Source organism: Agelaius tricolor, unplaced genomic scaffold, assembly GCF_023055355.1.
Source record: "Agelaius tricolor isolate 1412-34295 unplaced genomic scaffold, bAgeTri1.0.p SCAF_10, whole genome shotgun sequence".
Classification (NCBI taxonomy): Eukaryota; Metazoa; Chordata; class Aves; order Passeriformes; family Icteridae; genus Agelaius; species Agelaius tricolor.
The window spans coordinates 4,918,695-4,936,168 of NW_027269270.1; the positions used below are offsets into that span (position 1 = coordinate 4,918,695).

The following is a 17,474-nucleotide window of genomic DNA, read 5'->3' on the forward strand; positions in this document are numbered from 1 at the left end:
ACTTATGAATGTGTTCATAAATCACATGTATCAGTTACAAACAAAGGAATAATTCTGTTGTTCATTTCTCACTCCTGTAACTCAAGAAGAATAGCTAAGAAGCCTAGAGGGAAATATGGAGGTTGATTCCAATACCTGAGCAAGCCTGTTCCAAGTCTCTATTGGCAGATAAGTCTCTATTGGCAGATGCTAGCTCAGGGGCTTGCTTTCCTCTAAAAGGTTTGATGTTCTATTTTCCTTGCTTGAAGGCACCTGTTTATGCTGGGAAGTCTATCCCAAATTCTGCAGGTAGCAATCCCAAACTCCAAAGTGATGCTTCCTTATGTTGTTCTACCTAAAAATACAAATTGATTGTCTGAAATTTACTGAGGATTCTTAGATGGCATCACCATTGGAAGATACTAATGGCACTCTCTAGACAGGTATATTCCAAACAGAGAGCATACTTAAAAATATTTACAGTGCTAAAATTCTGTGAATAACATTATTTCTGTGAAAAATAAGTAAGCAAGAAATGTCATGATTTTGGCTAGTATTTATAACCAATGATGAGAGCAGTGGGCTGAAAAATGATGGTACAGCTGACTACAAAGGAAGCAGGTTCATTCCTGCAGCACAAATAATACTGATAATTCATTACACTCCAAACTTTCAGCTACAAGGTCGTTCTAATTGGATGTTTATTCTTTTTCCTACAGATCACAAAATGTGGTGTGTATCAGGGCTTTATTTCTTTTTCCAGTTAGGTTCTTTGTTGCAGTATTAATCCCATGCTGCCTTCAGCTTTCATATACTTCCCCATGCCTTTTAAAAGTATTACCAAATTTATTTTCCTGTAACTTTTCAGTTGTACATGAACAGTAACCCAAGGGTTTTTTATGTGCATATCAAATGCATGCAGCACTTCTATTGTCCATCACCAAGGCTGTAGTTGTACCTAATGTGAATGTGCAAATTCAGCCTTAACTTCATACGCCTCTACATCCAGTCTTCAGTAAAGAAGTATTCAGTAAATGAAGTAATACACAAGAGAAAGAAAGTGAAGTTTGGATTATGACACAGCTATATAAAATATTGATTTGGTCTTGATTAAAAGCCTGAAATAATGCTTATGTTTTGTGAGGCCTTGCCTAGGCTATTTTACTAAACCTTGAAGATTTCCCTTTCCAACTGATCTGTTGAAAGATGCTGTAGTGTTTATGTAAAGAGCTTAGAAATTCTTCCAGATCTCCTTCCAACATTCTGACAATTAGAAGGCCTGAAAGCAAAGGCTTTCTATTTCAAGGTTCTGCTCTTGTACAAATATTTTATTAATATATTGCTTTCTTTGAATTACACAGGAAAAATCCTTGTGAGTTTTGGGGGAGCTAACTTCAATTTTTTTCTTTGGTTTACACACCACTGAGTAAATTTTTGCTCCAATTTTTTTCGAATACAATAAATATTTTAAAAAATTTAGGTTCATGTGCAGTGTAGAGACAAGTAATGGTTTCTTTGATTCTTTCTGTCATAAGCTAGTGGCACAGTTAGTATTTTAGGCCTTAGTGTTCTAGGTTTTTGTCATAGACTAAGCAATTTAGACCATTCAGATGTTTTCAGAAGTAGATGTTCTACCACAGTTCAAAGGATGACTGGCTCAGGAAAAAAAAACAACAAACAAAATAAGCATTTCCTACTCTTGTTCTGTGCAAGGAATAGTATAGGTTACCCTTTAGTTTTTAATTCTCTATTTCTTTTTCCTTTTCTCAAAACTTGTGAATGAAGTGCCCCTTTGTTTCTCTTGGCTTTTTGATGGGAGGTTTATAACCAGCATTAGTCTGTGATAAGTTCTACATAGAATATTGCTTTTCTATTTCAGATATATTTTGTAAGGGTGACTATAATAGTTTTAATGTCACATACTCCCAGAAAAAGCTTCAGGGATACAGAGTCTGACAGCCTTTGGGATGAAAACTCTAGCAGCTGTGACATAAATGACCTTCTTTATATATCTTGTTATTACACAGTGATATCCAGCTCAGGTTTGCAATGAGCAACAGTAAATCAGTCACCACCACCTGCACTTGAGCATTGTCAGCAGCTTGTTTTTCTCATCCATTTACTACTGGTTTCCTCAGGCCCTGAATGGGCTCTAACAACTCAATACTTAAGACATCTGGTTAAAATTGTATAGCCTATGGCACCTACCAAATCAAAGTTATGTAATAGTTCTTTCTGCTCTTAAAGTTTTACAAAATGGGAAAAAAGAGTAACAGCTTAACAAGCAGAAAAACTATCAAATAGCTGGCAAGAATCTTTTAATAAATGGGAACATAAGAGGAATACACAACTCAAATGTGGTTTTGAGTGAATGACTCTTCACATCTTTGAAACATGTTTACATTCCCAGTTAATAAAGGTAGAACAGACATCTACTCATGTTTTCCCTTTTTCCTAACTGTCTCCATATCATATCTTCTAATTTATATAGGCCTCTGTCATAAATCCTCTCCTAAATGAGGTTTTTATTTTGCCAAATCCAAGTGAAAGTTCAGGTAATATGATGCTAGACAGCTGCCTTGAAGAGATGAGCATCTGCTCTGATGAGCTGACCAACAGTAGCCTTGTTATGTGCTTGGTTAAGTCTATAGATAAGGCAAATAATTGGCAGGCTACTCGGGTCCTTCTGGCCTTTGCCATCTGTGATGCCTAAAATGATCATACTGCTAATGATGTCCTTCTCTTTGCTGAAATAGAGGCTTCCTGCTCTTGTTGTTCTAGTCTAAGGTCATTAAGATGACTGTTGTGATATCTGTTTACAGTGTGGCAATTTACAGTTCTTTTGGCAAGGCGAGGAAAATTTTAAATGGGGACACAAATTGCAGTACCATAACATTAAAGGAGCTAGAAGTTAAATAGAAAATGGCTAATAGCTTCTCTGGTATTTTTTCTTCATAAGAAGGACTGAACAGGAGTTGGTTTAGTTTTTTGTTTCATGTCCTTGCAGAGTAATGTTATGTAGTTTTTGATCTATGAGAGGTGAGACAGCACCCAGAAGGGTGCAGAAACTTCTCAGGTTCTGTAATTAGAGCAATTCTTTAATCTGTTTTCTCTAGTAACTGTTTTCTGGCAAATCAGTCCAAGTGGTTAGAGGCACACAGTTTGTGGTGATTGGGAGCGGAGCTGCGGCCCAGCCTAATACCCAGTGGTTACAGCTGTGCAAAGCAGGTGAGCAGCACTGACAGCAATGAGCCATGGAGTGCCCAGGGGCACTGACCAACCACCACGGGGAACAGAGGGCACACAGGTGCAGGGCATCAACAGGAGGGGTATAAAAGTTTGGGCTAAAGAACAAGAAGGGCAGATGCTTGCAGCCTTCTGATGTGGTAAGGTGTTACTTTGTTTGTGTTGAAGCTTTCTGAAATTGTGTGGTGATTCTCTGTGTATTGTAGCTGTCTCAACTGCAGCATGTGCTGCGGCAAGAGATTGGTGTTTTTCCTTTGATATTGGCATACCTACAGCTCTAAAAGGCTTCTGATTGTATTTTGCTTTTGCTCATCCTCTATGATCTCCACCCAGTCATCACCATCTGTTTACATGACTGATGTTTACAGTCTCAGAAGAATAACAACACCAGACCATTCAGGTAGGAGCCAGGGTGCAAGCCTGAAATGGACATGGACATTTCATAGGGGCATGTAGTGATAGGACAAAGGGGTATGGCTCCCAGCTGAAAGGGGCAGGTGTTGATTAGATACTAGGAGGAAATTCTGAGGCTTCTGAGACACTGGAATAGGTTGCCCAGAGAACTCTGGGTGCTGCAGCCCTGGAAGTGCTCAAGGCTGGTCTGGATGGGGCTTTGGGCACCCTAGCCTAGTGAAAGGTCTCTGCTCATGGCAGGGGATAGGAACTTTAGGGATGGATGATCTTTAGGGTCCTTTCCAAACCAAACTGTTCTATGCGTTTCTGAAAGATTTTTTTTTTCCTCTGACTATCCTCTTTTCATTTCTTGTGTGCCCAGTTCTTTGCTCGGCTTCTCTACAACAACTGTGATAGTCTTGGTAATGACCTGAATTTTCACTTTTGGATTGGGGGGAGATCTAGACTGCTGAGCAAAGCAGGATTTGGTTCTTTTTGCTCAGTCTTTTGCTTTATGGACCACACCAATTAGAAAACTAAGAGGAACAGGTACTAATGAGAGAGTTCAAATATTTTTCCTCTACTTTTCCTCTCAAATAATGTCCTTATTCCACCCCGAGGTTACCACTGTTGATGGAAAAAAAACCAATCATAGAAGAAAGATGTCACATTTTCTTCTCTTTCCTTCAAATACTATGCAGCAAGTTCAAGTTGAAAGTAGGTTTGCTCTACATTCCTTTTATTTAGGCATTTCAGTACAGATTATGTCAAAAATATATCACAGAAGAACTAGAAAGCTCCCTATGTCCTGAGTATTTTTCTCTTGTGTTATAAAATGTCTCACTTTCTTTAAGAAAAAGATTTTGCATGCAGAAGGGATTTTGAAAAATGTCCTTTCCTGACTAATATATACTATACATGTAATTTTATTGCATTTAAAATGGTATAACTTGATTTAAAAAAAAAAAAAAACTGATTTCATCAAGCATATTTTACTTCAGAATATGTAAAAAAAACCCCAGTAAGTAAAAAAAATGCATTCTGCATAATAACTTTTTGGCTTCCTCTGGTGTAAAATCTGCTATGGTACCAGAAAAAAATGATAATGTGCCCCTAATTTTACTTGCTTTCTGCATCACCTTTGAAAAATTCATGGCATGTATTTCAATAGCCAAAATGTTTTCTCTTGGTCTAGAGTGTGCTCTGCTTTGCAGATGACAGCTGAGCTTGTCTAATCAAACTGAAATTGGTACACTTACTGAACAAGGCTGAGCACTTGCTTATGATCCGAACCAAAGAGCAACTTTGCATGTATGTTGTGGAATGCCAAATAGATCAAGATGCTTCCTGACACTGAGATGAACTGCAGTTTTGCCTAAGGAAGCACTGCATAAGCTGCCTTGTTGCTTTAAAAACCAACCACACAAACATGAAAAACAAGCAATTGAAGCCTAAATTGTTTTATCACAAAGTTTGAAATACTAGGTTTTACTAGGTGAGTTTGTGTCTGTATCTTTGAGAAACTCTAAAAAAAATAAGGTTCTGGATAGCAGCTGACTTTTACTTTTCTTCAATGATTTCATACAATTCCTAGATTATCTCTCTTCCCATCCTCCCTGTCACTGTTTTTGACAGGGACAAGTGGCTGAGGAGATGCATGCAATGCAGTTGTCAGCTCCAACCAGATGCTGCAGAAAGGTGTAAGGGAATAGCTGTCAGTAACAACAACACTCAAAAAAAGTGTATTTCTGATGGTGCCTCATGCATTATCTGTGAATGAAATGTATTTTGCTCAGATTCTCCTTCAACTGTCTTAATGCTGCCGTAGACAGGTTTAGTAGTCTTCTTGTTTGGGTTTTTTTTCTCCACCTAAACCTATTTAAAGTTTAGGGTATGAAAGCAGTAGCTGAAAACAATTCCTGGATTTGATGTTATTTAGAATTTGAAGTTCATACAATTTCCCCAAGTGTTTTCCTTTTTCCTTCTTTCTCAGAATTAATTTTATATTTATGTTTTGGAATTTAGCCTGTTAGCTCCCTAGTAAAATTTACAAATAACTCTGAAACAATGTGAAAAGTTCCTATTTGTTTCCTTTACTTGAGAGACTAAACTGATGGAAAATTTCAGTCATTTTCTTATGTCTAGAGCAGAAAAACTACTAATTTACCTGGGTTTAGTGTACTTATTTTGGAATTTGATTGGTTTTGGTTTTTATTTTAATCATGAATGGAAAAGGCAGCCACACTAATTAAATTTTTGCATATTTCATATTTTTGCATGTAATTCTCTAGAGCTTACTAATTTAAAAAGCTGCCTGCTCCTGACTTCTACTCTTCACAGGTTTTTTCTGTCATGAAACTTTCCACTCTGGACCATAAATTGCAACCCTGAACTGTTTTCAATCTTGTCTTTAAAACAAGAATACACCTGCTGCAGACAAAACGCCTTTGCTTTGATTTCAGTGACATGTTTTGTTCTGCTCTCTAAATGGCCATTCTGGAGGTTTGTCTAGTGATTAATGCAAAATGAAAGGCATCTTTCATGTGCTGTTAAGAAAAAACAATCAGGGAGGAATAATAGATGAGTTTCCTGCCTTTCCACAGACACTACATGCCCTATTATTGGTGGAAGCCCACCAGGAATAAAAAAAAAAATATGGCAGACATTAATTCCTTGCCTTTCAACAGGAAATGCTTTGTCCTTAACTTGCGCATACCATGACTGTCATAAAAATAGATGGTGTTACACCGTTCTGGTGTTTCTGAAGCACATTTTAATGGGGAGTGCGTGCCGCAGATGTTCTCCAAAGTGTGATGCTGTTGGGTGCATGTGATCTGTATCCAACAAGATTCATTGCAGCTTTAACCGAGACCAGTGCGAGTGTGTCTGTATCTTTTCTTTAGGAGATGCTTCCTTGAGGAGTGTAGAGTTACCAAATCGCGTTCCTCACTTTCTCGACTGCCGCCTACTCCTCACGCCTCCTCTCGCTGTTGCCGCGCTGCCCAGCCCCGGCGGGGCCGGCGGGAGGCAGGGGGAGCCCGGGAGCAGCGGCGGCGGCCCGGCCCGGCCCGGCAGCAGGCGGGGTCCGTGCCCGCCCGCCCGCGCTGACGTCAGGAAACTTTCGGGGCGGCCGTGGCCGGAGCGGGCGCCGGGAGCGGCGCGGCGAGGCGGCGGGACGGGCGGCTCCATCCCCGGCTGCTCCATCCCCGGCAGGTACGCGGGGCCCCGCGCCGGGGCAGCCGCTGCCCCGCGGTGCCGGGGGGCGAACACCGGGGCACGGAGGGGGGCACGGGGGTCTGAGCGCCTGTTGATCGCCGCGGCTGAGCGCTGCCCCGGGCTCCGCCGCCCCGCTCTGCCGTCGGCGCGGAACTTGGCAGGGGCGGGTGCCGGGGCAGCTCGTCTGCCCCGCGGGTCCCGCCTCACCTGCGTGGCCGTGGCGCTGCCGCGGGGTCCGCGCTCCCCGCTCCGGGGCCGCCCGCAGCGGCTGCTCCCAGCCCGGCGCTCGCACGGACCCGGGGCTCTCGGACGCACGGGCAGGGCTTGGTGAATTTCAAGTAGCTGGCGAATAATGAGCTGCCTTTCATTCGGGGTTGGGTTTTTTCCCCGTTGTAAGTACAGTAAAGCCTTTATCCGAGAGGAGGTTTTGTTTTCCTCAGGAGGCTCCGCCGTGGCAGCCGAGCTCGCCGCTGGGGCTGCTGAGCGCTCAGTTGTTGTACAAGGGAGGATCTTCGGCTCGTAACCAAACCCAAAGCACCGAGATAATTTTAACTCCGCGTGTGTCGGGAGGGTGGAGTGCTGGAGGAGTTTGCTCGATCATCATGCGAGTAGAGAGAAGTCTGAGCAAGGACTGCAGCTCTGCCTTGGAGTCGGGAGGGAGATTCAGGGAGAATTTCTCAGTTTGAGAGGGTCTGAAAGTTGTATGACAATTAGAGGAACGTGTAAAAGTATGTTGTTCATTTAATTTCACTGCCCTCGTCATTTATTAGGGGGCACCGAGAGTCAATCAAAGGCACGTAAAGGTTAATTGTATTCTTCATACAAAGGAATTGGCTCCCTTCCGAAGAAATAGATTTCTGGGGTCTTTTTTTGAACTTGAGACACTTATTAGATTTCTAATTTAAATAGCATGCAACTTTTAAACTTTTCAGTTCCTACAGTTCCATTGCAGTTACGAGTTCTTAAAATATCATCTTTATGGAAAGCATAACTTATCACAACTAAAAAGATGTTAAAACCCCCCAATAAACTGGAAAACAAGGTATACATGAAGGTGATTATGAAGGTGCTTTGAATGTGCAAATTCACATAAAATATTAAAGCAATATATTTAGTTTATTCAGTATAATTACAAATAAGCATCTGTATTTGTGTGTTATCTGAATATTTCTCCTTTTACAAGTTATTTTCCATTATTTTCTTCCCCTGTATGTTAGATGATCATGTAACGTGAGTGGTACCTTTGAGTTGTTGTAGGGATAAGCAGTATTTCAGAGCTACTTAAGGTGTTAATCAAAATAAGGCAAAACCATCAGAAAGGAAAATAATATATTTTTTCAAGGTCAAGCTTCTATTTTTATGGTCATTTCAGAATGAACAGTAAGTTTTGCCTCAGTTGTAGATTTACTTGGTTTGCCATGCAGTAGTATGTCAGGTACAACTTCAAATATTTGGAGATTATCCACTTGAACTTGGAGGAAGGAATAACAGAAGAGGGGGAAAATAATTTCATAATTATTAGCCATATGTACACTTTTCTGGCATGCATTTTAACTGCATGAACATGTTAGTGATTATAGATCTTATTAAAGGCATATGTTTACTTGAATGGCTTGGATAAAGAGAGTTATTTAGGGATTAAAAGCCTGGTGTTATGGTATGGTGCTGAAGGATGCAAGGGAGAACTTTGGTTTATACTTTCCGCAGAGCTGCAGAATATCAACAAAAGGGGGCTGGAAATAAGCAGAAGCAAATACAACTCTGGTTGCATGAGAAATTAGGATGACGTGATTGGGTGTGCCTTGTGAGTGATGAGTAAAGAAATTAAAATTATTGCAACAGTGAACTGTGATACAATGTTCTGTATAAAGCATTTTAAATCTCATAGGAAATCTCCTGCTACTGGAGGACAGCAAGGAGGATGTAGTTAACAGAAGTGGAAAACAAGGTGGGATGTTATACAAGCTACTGGTTTGTATTGCCTCCTTAGTCTTTGGAGGTAACTTTGTAACCTTTTTGAGGGTTTTTCTAGAGTTCAAAGATCGTGAGTCTCTTGTTCTGCAAAGCACTCACCTGATGTGTCATTTCAGAATTTCCTTTACAAGCTCGCTTTGTCTACATGCAATAGACTAGCAAATTCAAGTTAAATTTCGTGGTTCAGTAGCAGTTTGTAAACATTGTTTGTAATATACAGTGTTTGTAAACATTTCTGGATGCTCTAAAAGTCATAGTCAGGAGATTTACATGAAGCACTTGAGAGGTCTAATACAATAAACTGGTATTTGTATTATAATTATAGAATTAGTTTTTCCTCTTGAGATAATCCCTCAAGAGTGTACTTCTTGAACATGTCATAAGAACATAATTAGAACTACCAGCTGAATTAATTAAAGGGCAGCTTCAGCTTGAACTGGGGCTTGAAAGAGAACAGAGGGGGAAACTACCATATCACTACATTTTGGTCATACCTAGTATGGCTTGTGTCAGGATTCTGGTTCTGTAATTTTTTTTTTTTCAAGAGAATAAGTAGAACGCTGAGAGCTGAAAAGTCCACCAGGTTCTGTTCAAAAAAGCCTGCAGGTCTCTTAGACTTTTGAGTTATTATCAATGATGGAGTGTATGGCAGAAGTTGAGTCTGTGTTCCAAGTACATCAGCTTGTGAGACAGGGCAAAAAAATCATTAGTTTGTGGCTTCATAGAGTTGTTGCACAAGAATATGCTAATTGGGCAGAAGTAAACATTTTCCCCGTCGCCTTTTTTGCCTTACTGTAATCTGATTTTTGAAGGGATAATCTCCTTTAGAGACTCAGGTTGTAATCCAGAAAAGAGCAAACAATACTGCCCCTGTTACAACACACAGTGCCTCTGCATAGCTACCTAACAATGTTCTCTTTGGTTCTCTTACCTGCAGAATGTAACTGTGCATGCAGATGTATCTGTCAATAGCCTTGGAAGTAATTTCCTTCCTAGTATCTCCCGAATCCCAGAGATCAGAATGTTGGCTTTGTTCATGCAGATAGCTTTGCTACCTCACTGCCAGTGCTCCCCTGAACATTCCCTGTGACTTAAATGCTTGATCAAGCTGTTCTGTGGCTTTGCTGTTGTGGGATGGCCAACTACTACCACTGAATGTGCAGCCTTGATCTGGGTTTACAGTCACAGCCTGTGCTGGTTAGGGCTGGGAGGAAGGAGAAGGTAGACTTAGTCAATTATCTTTATTTTGTGGTCTATCCCATGAGGACAGTAGTGTCATCACTGCCCACCCTTTCAGTCTCACATATGTGGCTGTGCACCTTGTCTGTGCCCCTCTGTTTGCCCAGGGGCACTGCTAAGACTCTGGGGATGGTCAGTAGTAGCTCTTAATTTTTAAAAATATTTTTTCTTAAGCATTTTCATGCACTTAAAATGTGTTTTTAATCTAGGCTTCAGGTCCACTGCAGGTAACAAGCAGACAGTCCTCCCTTAAGGACCCCCTTGCTGGGTGGTTTCAGAGAACATTTGTTACACTAAACTGAACATCAAGAGTCCAAAGTGATGTGACCACGGATTTCATCCAGGATCCCAACAGGGAATTTATCCAGCTGAAAACACATCATGAATTCCCAGGAAAGCATTTCCACTTTCATTCCTCCTCTCCTCTGCCAGTTTAAGCAGATGTTCTTATCACCAGGCTAAGAGGGTGCTCCAAATTGAAATTATGATTGTTTTATCAGGCTGAAGTGACTTACCTTTCTGATGTGTAATTACATAGCAGCAAAGACAGAAATAATGTAGAATTTTGTAGCTGAAAGAAACAAACATGTTTGTAGAACAGACAACACCTGGGTTCTGACAGCCATCTATGTAGTTTTTACTGAAGCAAGAAGCAGAACTCAGGCTGTAACACCTACAGTTTCACACAGGCTTCTTAATAATTTGTCAAAAAGGACTGGAAAGCCTCTTAGATTAAGGCACTGGATTTCTTTAACTTCTGCAATATTTTTTTTCTGTTTTCAAGGGCAGCCATTAAAAATTGTCATTTTAATTCCAGAGTCTGACATACTCATCTTATTAGTATATAATCACTTGGTTACTACTGCATTTATTTTATATTGCACCCTAAGCTTGCATATTCTGTTTTTATTCTGAGAACTGAGCTGTGTTTTCTCCATTTACTATATCACTTGGAGTTATAAAGAATCAGCAACATCTGTGCAGCCAAATGTTTTTCCTGTGTATTCTGTCAGCAATACCTGATCAACACCCTTGCCTTGCAATGGTGTGCACAAGTGTAAATTGGTAAACAATTCTCTTAATAATGTGCTGGTTGGAGACTGCAGCTGGCTCTGTTGACAGAGTTAAGGTGGCTTTTGGGTTTTTTTTTTTGAGTCACCAGAAATTAGAACTATAATCTCTGGAAATTCTGTTTATTCCTGTGCTGCAGAGATATCCTGAGCAATGCAGGTAAATAACATTTCTATGTTGAAAAATTTGGGAATTCTAAGGCAAATCTTTTGCCACTCAAAAGTGTGTGATGGCTGTTTCTAGCTTTCTTTAGAGCCTTGTGGAGAAGGGTATGTGGATATTCCAGTATTTGGGAATAGATATGGATACAGAAGCCTTATCTCTTCAATCTTCTCATAATTCCCAAAATAACATGAAAGCTGTAAAACTGCATGCAAATTCCTCCTCATTCTTTTCAGATAGAATGAAATAGCTTTTTGAGGACTGTTGAGTTGTCTGGAATATTTTAAGATCTTTAATGTGATTTCTTTTTTTCAATTCTTCCTCTGCTCTCTCCATCCCCTTAGTTTTAATGGGGAAAATTCTGACCAAATGTGCAATGCAGCAGTGCCACAATGTGCAAATCAGGATCCTGACCTAGTACAACCTAAATGTTGTGGCATTTAATATTCTATTCTGTTTCCATTTTTCTTCTTTTACATGCAGATGTCCCATCTTCAGTTCCTTCTAGGCAGAATGGGACATTAGGCACTTAAACATTGTGCTTAAACTTTCCAGGTGATCTACTCTAAATCCCTGTAGCCCTTAAAGGCTTTTTCAGAGATCTCAGCAGTCTAAGCAAAATCAAAATGGTTTTCCACTAGGCAAAAGGCTGGGATGAGGTTGCTCCTGCTGTGGAGAAAGGGCAACCACCTCCCTTCCAAACATCTTTGTCCCCTGGGTCTTGCAGCTCTCCTTGTGGCAGGGGTCCCTGGGGAGAGCTGTTTTTTCCCCAGCTGCAGGCTGGGTCTGCTCAGCTTTGGCAAGTCTCTTCTGTGCTGGTGCTGGCAATTTATATCTGCCACCCGGTGTAATTATTGGTTTTCCTGCACACAAAGCTACTACTGATATTAATGAATATATTTTCTCTTTTGTCAGATTGGGAGCTTTTATTTCAGGGTGTGTGTCTGTGTTTGCACATCTTTTAAAGAAGGTGTCTCTTGAAACAGCAGCACTTTTTTTCTTAATCTGTTGTGAAATCTTCTGGAACATATCACTGAAGTGAGGTAATGAGCCTAGATAAAGGACTGTGTTCCCAGTGAAATAGATTATTTTTCCTGCAGTCACATCTCAAAATGTTGTTTGGAACAGCAATCATCTTTGCATGCCAGTTACATTAGGAGTTGTTTAAGAAAGTTTCTCATGTCCTCAAACCTATTTTTTTAATTTTTTTCAAGGCCATCTTTCCAAATGCCTTGCTGTGCAGATATGTGCAGTCTCTAATGCCTTCTTCCTACATGCTGTGTTGGCAGCTGAGTGCATTCAAAGATTGTGAGTCAGGTTCCCTAAAAAAACAAAATCTTAAAAATAATGAGATTTAAAATACTACAGGCTCCTTGTGAACATTTGGTATTGTTTTCCTTCTTTAAAGCTTTTTCTTTGCACAGGTATGTAGACCTGAACTTTATTTTGTATTGAAAACAATTTATTTTTCACACAAACTCCAAATTTTAGGACTTGGGTCTCCAAGAAAAAGTCTCTTGTGAGGCTTGCCCCATTGCTGAAAATTGCAGCTGATAGCTTTTCTCTTTTTTTTCTGCTTCCTAATTGATAAAGTGGCAGAACCATCATTTCCAAAGCAGTGGACACTTGGGAATCAAAGCTAAAGGGTGATTTCATCTTGCAGGGTATCATATGCCCAAGTCATGCCGGCTTTAGAGTAACTGTAGTTAGGATTAATGTGTGGAGCCTTGTCAAAGGAAAAGTGAGAGGTGAAGTGTATATGGTAAATGATGCTGAATCTTTACTTGGGATAGAAAATAGCAGCAGGGGGCTGACGATGTAGCCAGCAGAAAGTTTGAGACATTAACCCCCACTGTGGTGCCTCTTAATCTGTTTCACATGTGTAAGCTCTAAAGCAGAGCCCACTGTGGATTTGTAAACACAAAGGTCTTTAATGTCTGAGATAAGGACAGTCTTTTTCTTGATTCAAGCAGCCTAAAAATTGTATTACTAATTTTGTAAGTTACATGTTGCATTAATATTCAATTTATCATGTTGTGCAAATGGGCTTAGGATGGAAGAAATACTTTGCCAACAAATTGTGCAGCTGGAGCTGTTACTAATTCCTTAATCTTTCTGTGCCATATAGTAATTGCACTTAATTGTTTGCTTTTGCTGTGTTTTATGGTGTGAAATGCAGTATGTCAACACTGCTGAGCAGTTACGTCAGTGTGTGTAATGCTAACATTCCTAAAAGAGAGAATTTCCAGGTTTCACCTGACTGGATGAAATGGCTCATGTGTAGCTACCAATGCAGTGCTTCATACATTTTCTTGTAAATCAGAGTTTGTAGCTGGTTTTTCTTGGTGAGGGGTTGGTTTTGTCTTTGCAGGGTGGTAAGATAAGAGAGGGGCCAATGCCTGTGGCTGGGAAAGGGACATATAAAGTAACATATTCTTACACAGCCATTTGGAACTGTTCAACTGCTAGTGGTTAAAATTCTTGTTAAATTGCTTGTCGTCCTTCTACTTCAGTGGGACTCTCCACTGCTAATTCTACTTTTTATTCTTTTAAAAGCATATTAGATTTCTTTGGATACCAAAATAACTCACCTAGAAGCATTCCAGCCTGTAAAAATGATTCTCCATCATCCCTCCCATCCCATTCTGTGAGGGGAGCTCTGTTTCTGGTTTAGTCCCCGTGGGTTTGAAATTGTACCTAATAAAGCAGCCAGTCTGCTGTTCCCAGGCTGAGTTCTCTCAAGGCCTATTGCTTCTGCCCTGAAAGCAGAATCTGCAAGTTGTGCTTTAACCTGGCCATACTGACTGGCAATCCCATGTGTTTGTCACAAGCACTCTGCCATTAACAGCAAATGTGATAATCTAGAAGAGCATATGAGCTGTTTATTGTTTTCTCTTTCAAAATTAAGTACATTTCCCAGAGGTCTTGGTTCCAATCCCCTTGCTTTGTGGCTGAGGATATTGAATGCAGCTATTAAGCTGTTAGACTGGTTTTGTATTAGTAATTTTCTCTGGTATGCAGAGTAATTCCTGAATCCAAATCCTTATCTGGCCTTTCAGCCATGCCACACTGACTGATGTGCTTGCATGGGTGATAGCCCCAGCTATCAGTACAGCTATGTGGCTCTTTTTTTACTGGTTTTGACTGGGGTGGCATGAGACAGCTGGTGGCCACTGCAAATCTGCCAGTGTGGAGAGCTCAGAGCAAGCAGAGCCTACATGGGCGTTGCAGTGATCTGTCAGGAGACTGAAGTGCAGTTGACAGCACCGTTGATTATTTCTCTTAAAAACAAGCAGGTGTTTGCTTGGCTTTGGTACTGATTGGCAAGGCAAAAATGATTTAACTGCACAAGTGACAGTGCTGCTGCGAGGAAGGAGGATTTGTGTCACGGCAGGCAAGGATAGTGTGCTGTACTTCTGAGGAACTGCCTTAATGCCTGGTGTTCTGTATGGTGTTTATTTCTCCAGCCTTGCACAAAAATGGAAATGCTGGTTATTATCCACAGCAGTAGATGTAAAGTTGTCACTCTGCTTAGATTTTGGCTTCTGTTGTTGGGTTTTCTGAGGAGGAGAAGGGGAGAGGGTGTGACTACTTAGCAGTAATATGGTGTCATGGCACCCTGTTTCATGTGGCTATCTAATTAAAACAGATTATTAAAAAAATAAGATTATTCTACATGACATTTAGTACTAGATGGCAAGCCTAGCATGTACAGTTAATACACATACTTGTTTCCTGTAAAACTGATAGCTTTCGGTCTTCTCTGTTTTCAAAATTTACAACTTGCACCATGAATTCTAAACCCAGCTTCAGACTCATAAAAGACTGACATGCTTTAGTGAAAAGTTTGCAGCCTTAGACTTGTTTTCCCAAGGTTGAATCTAAGAGGATAAAGGATCTCTTAGCAGCAAATGTTATTTTGTTGAACAAAAATGCATTTACAAAGTATCTTTATCTGAATTTTATTCTCATATTAGTCTCTTTTGTCTTTTAAATTCTCAAATTTCATAAATAAAACAACAACTTAGTCTTTATTTTTAAATCTCCATAGATGGAAAGAAATGTAATCGCTATAAAAATATATGCAACATCATTTGCTTGTCTATTTTATTTGAAGCCAGTAAGAAAGTTATATAGAGCTAATAAAAATGAGAGGTGGTATTGTGTGGGTAAAGTGAATCATTTTCAAGTGCTCATGGATGAGGCTTTTGATGAAGTGCATCTTGTGTAGCCTGTGTCAGCCAAGGTGATCATTTAAAATGGAGTAGAAAGCTGCTTCTTCTGGAGGCTCTCTAACAACAGAGGCCTTTTGAGGGAGACTCTGTGATTCATATATTTTGTGTGTCCAGATATCTTTGCTGACCACTGATCCACTGATATGTTCCAGGATTTCCTCATCTGTGATTCTTTTGGCTTGAGTCTTAAATTCATTTCGAACTCCACTCCTGGAAGAATCTGGGTTACTTCAAACAGAAGTACAATATAAGAATGAACAGTCACCATCTAAGCTCTTGACATCCAGAATTCAGAGCCAAGTCATGTTTTGATGACTTAAGGATATTGTACTTTATTATGTAGCATTTTTCTTACCATTCCTGGAGGATATCCTGAGTTTTTATAACTTAATGGCTTATGAAGAATTCCTAAATAAGACTTTCTCCCCCTTCCCATTTTGGAGTTGTGTTTCCTCTGAAGCATTGTTAGACTTGATTAGGATCTAGGAAATTTTTGAGTAATGAGTCAGAAAAATAAACAAAATCTGACAAGCAAAAGGTGGGGAATGGAAAAGACTTCTGGTTTAGATGAGCTTAAGTCCTTTCAGCTCTAAATTAAAGGTATAGTTTCCCTCTCCTGCATGCACACCTTTTCCTTCCTTTTTCCATGTCCCTTTCCTCCTCTTGCCCTTGTACTCTGAGAAAACACCAGGAGAACAGTTGTGTTGTGCCTTACTGAGATGACTTTATGGGTTATGCCATATCTGTGGGATATATGTGCTTCTCTAAAAGGCCCTGAAGGGAAAGCTTTCAACTGTAACAAATCTGTCCTGTAAAGGATGGAAAGCAGTAAATATGCTTATAGTTGTAAACACTAGTAATTCCACAGCAGTCCCTTATGTACCTCTTAGTCAGAAAATTATCTTTGTTGGGATTCTGTGTGCTTTTCAGTTTGGGATTTCAGGTTTTTTAACATTGAAATGAGCCATGATTAGAAGGTATGAAGAAATGGACGATAAAATAGATGTTTAGTGGAAGATAAGTAAAAGCATACTTGATAGGATTATTGGAATATATTTGAGATGTGTTATGTTGCTGGCATACCCGTGACTGCTTAACCACTGAAATAATCTGTTGCTATTTAATCCAAATAAATTTCATTTGCTAGGTCGTCTGGAAGTTACTGAGTAAGTTACTTAGTTGCTTAGCCAAATGGCAGGGAAAAAAAAATTCAAACTACTGAGGAAATATGCCTTGACAGTAAAGAAAATAATAAAATGCTGAGGATCTCAGTTCTGAAGGAAATAAGTGGTTGGCTGGAAATAATTGCTTGAATATTTTGAATTCATTATGGTGGTTTTTGCCAGATGCTTTTGAAGAATATTTATGTGTGTTATTTGCTGTTGTGTTTCTTGTGCTTGCTGCAAGGCATGTGTACTTCTGGCTAATTTGATCCTGTTTGTTTATGGTCTAAATACCTCTTTTCCCCCCAGACAGCAGTATTCAATTGTGTATTATTTCAGCTGCTATTTGGAAAACGTGACACAAATATAAGTCCTGGGCAGTGTTTGTCTAAGGTAGAATTGTGTTTGTCTAAGGTAGAATCAAGTGTATTTCTTCTTAGCTGACAAACTTGGTAGAATCTTGACATATCTTGACAGACTTCTGAAATTTGTGTTTCACAATATATTTGGGAACCTTTTACGAGGTAAGATCTTCAGAGAGATGTTGCAGCTCAGATAAATTTGTAGCATGTCTGGAGAAAGCAACTTATTAACTGTACTCTGAGCTTCTGACACCCTGGAAGTGTGAAGGGTGGGTGGGGAGAGGGTTTTCTGCTCACTCCTATCTTGTCACTTATCTGGAAAAGTGTCAGTTATTTGAGTCTGCCCTGGCATGTGGATATTAGGAAAACTGGTATACATGGCAAAGAACTGGCTAGTGTGAGAGCTGAAATGTGAGAAATTGCTTTGTGAATGA

General features: G+C 39.9%; 1 protein-coding gene across 7 annotated transcripts in view; it reads left to right on the plus strand.

The window, feature by feature from the left end:
* Window positions 1–6,605: 6,605 nt before the first annotated feature.
* GULP1 (GULP PTB domain containing engulfment adaptor 1) overlaps window positions 6,606–17,474 on the plus strand; it is a 144,528-nt gene continuing 133,659 nt past the window's right edge. For 2 of the 7 annotated variants that reach the window (XM_071434456.1, XM_071434457.1), the window contains exon 1: window positions 6,606–6,831. The gene's annotated coding sequence lies outside the window, so the exon portion shown is untranslated. The remainder of the gene's footprint in view (window positions 6,832–17,474) is intronic. The other 5 variants (XM_071434463.1, XM_071434462.1, XM_071434459.1 and 2 more) reach the window with 4 other exon arrangements.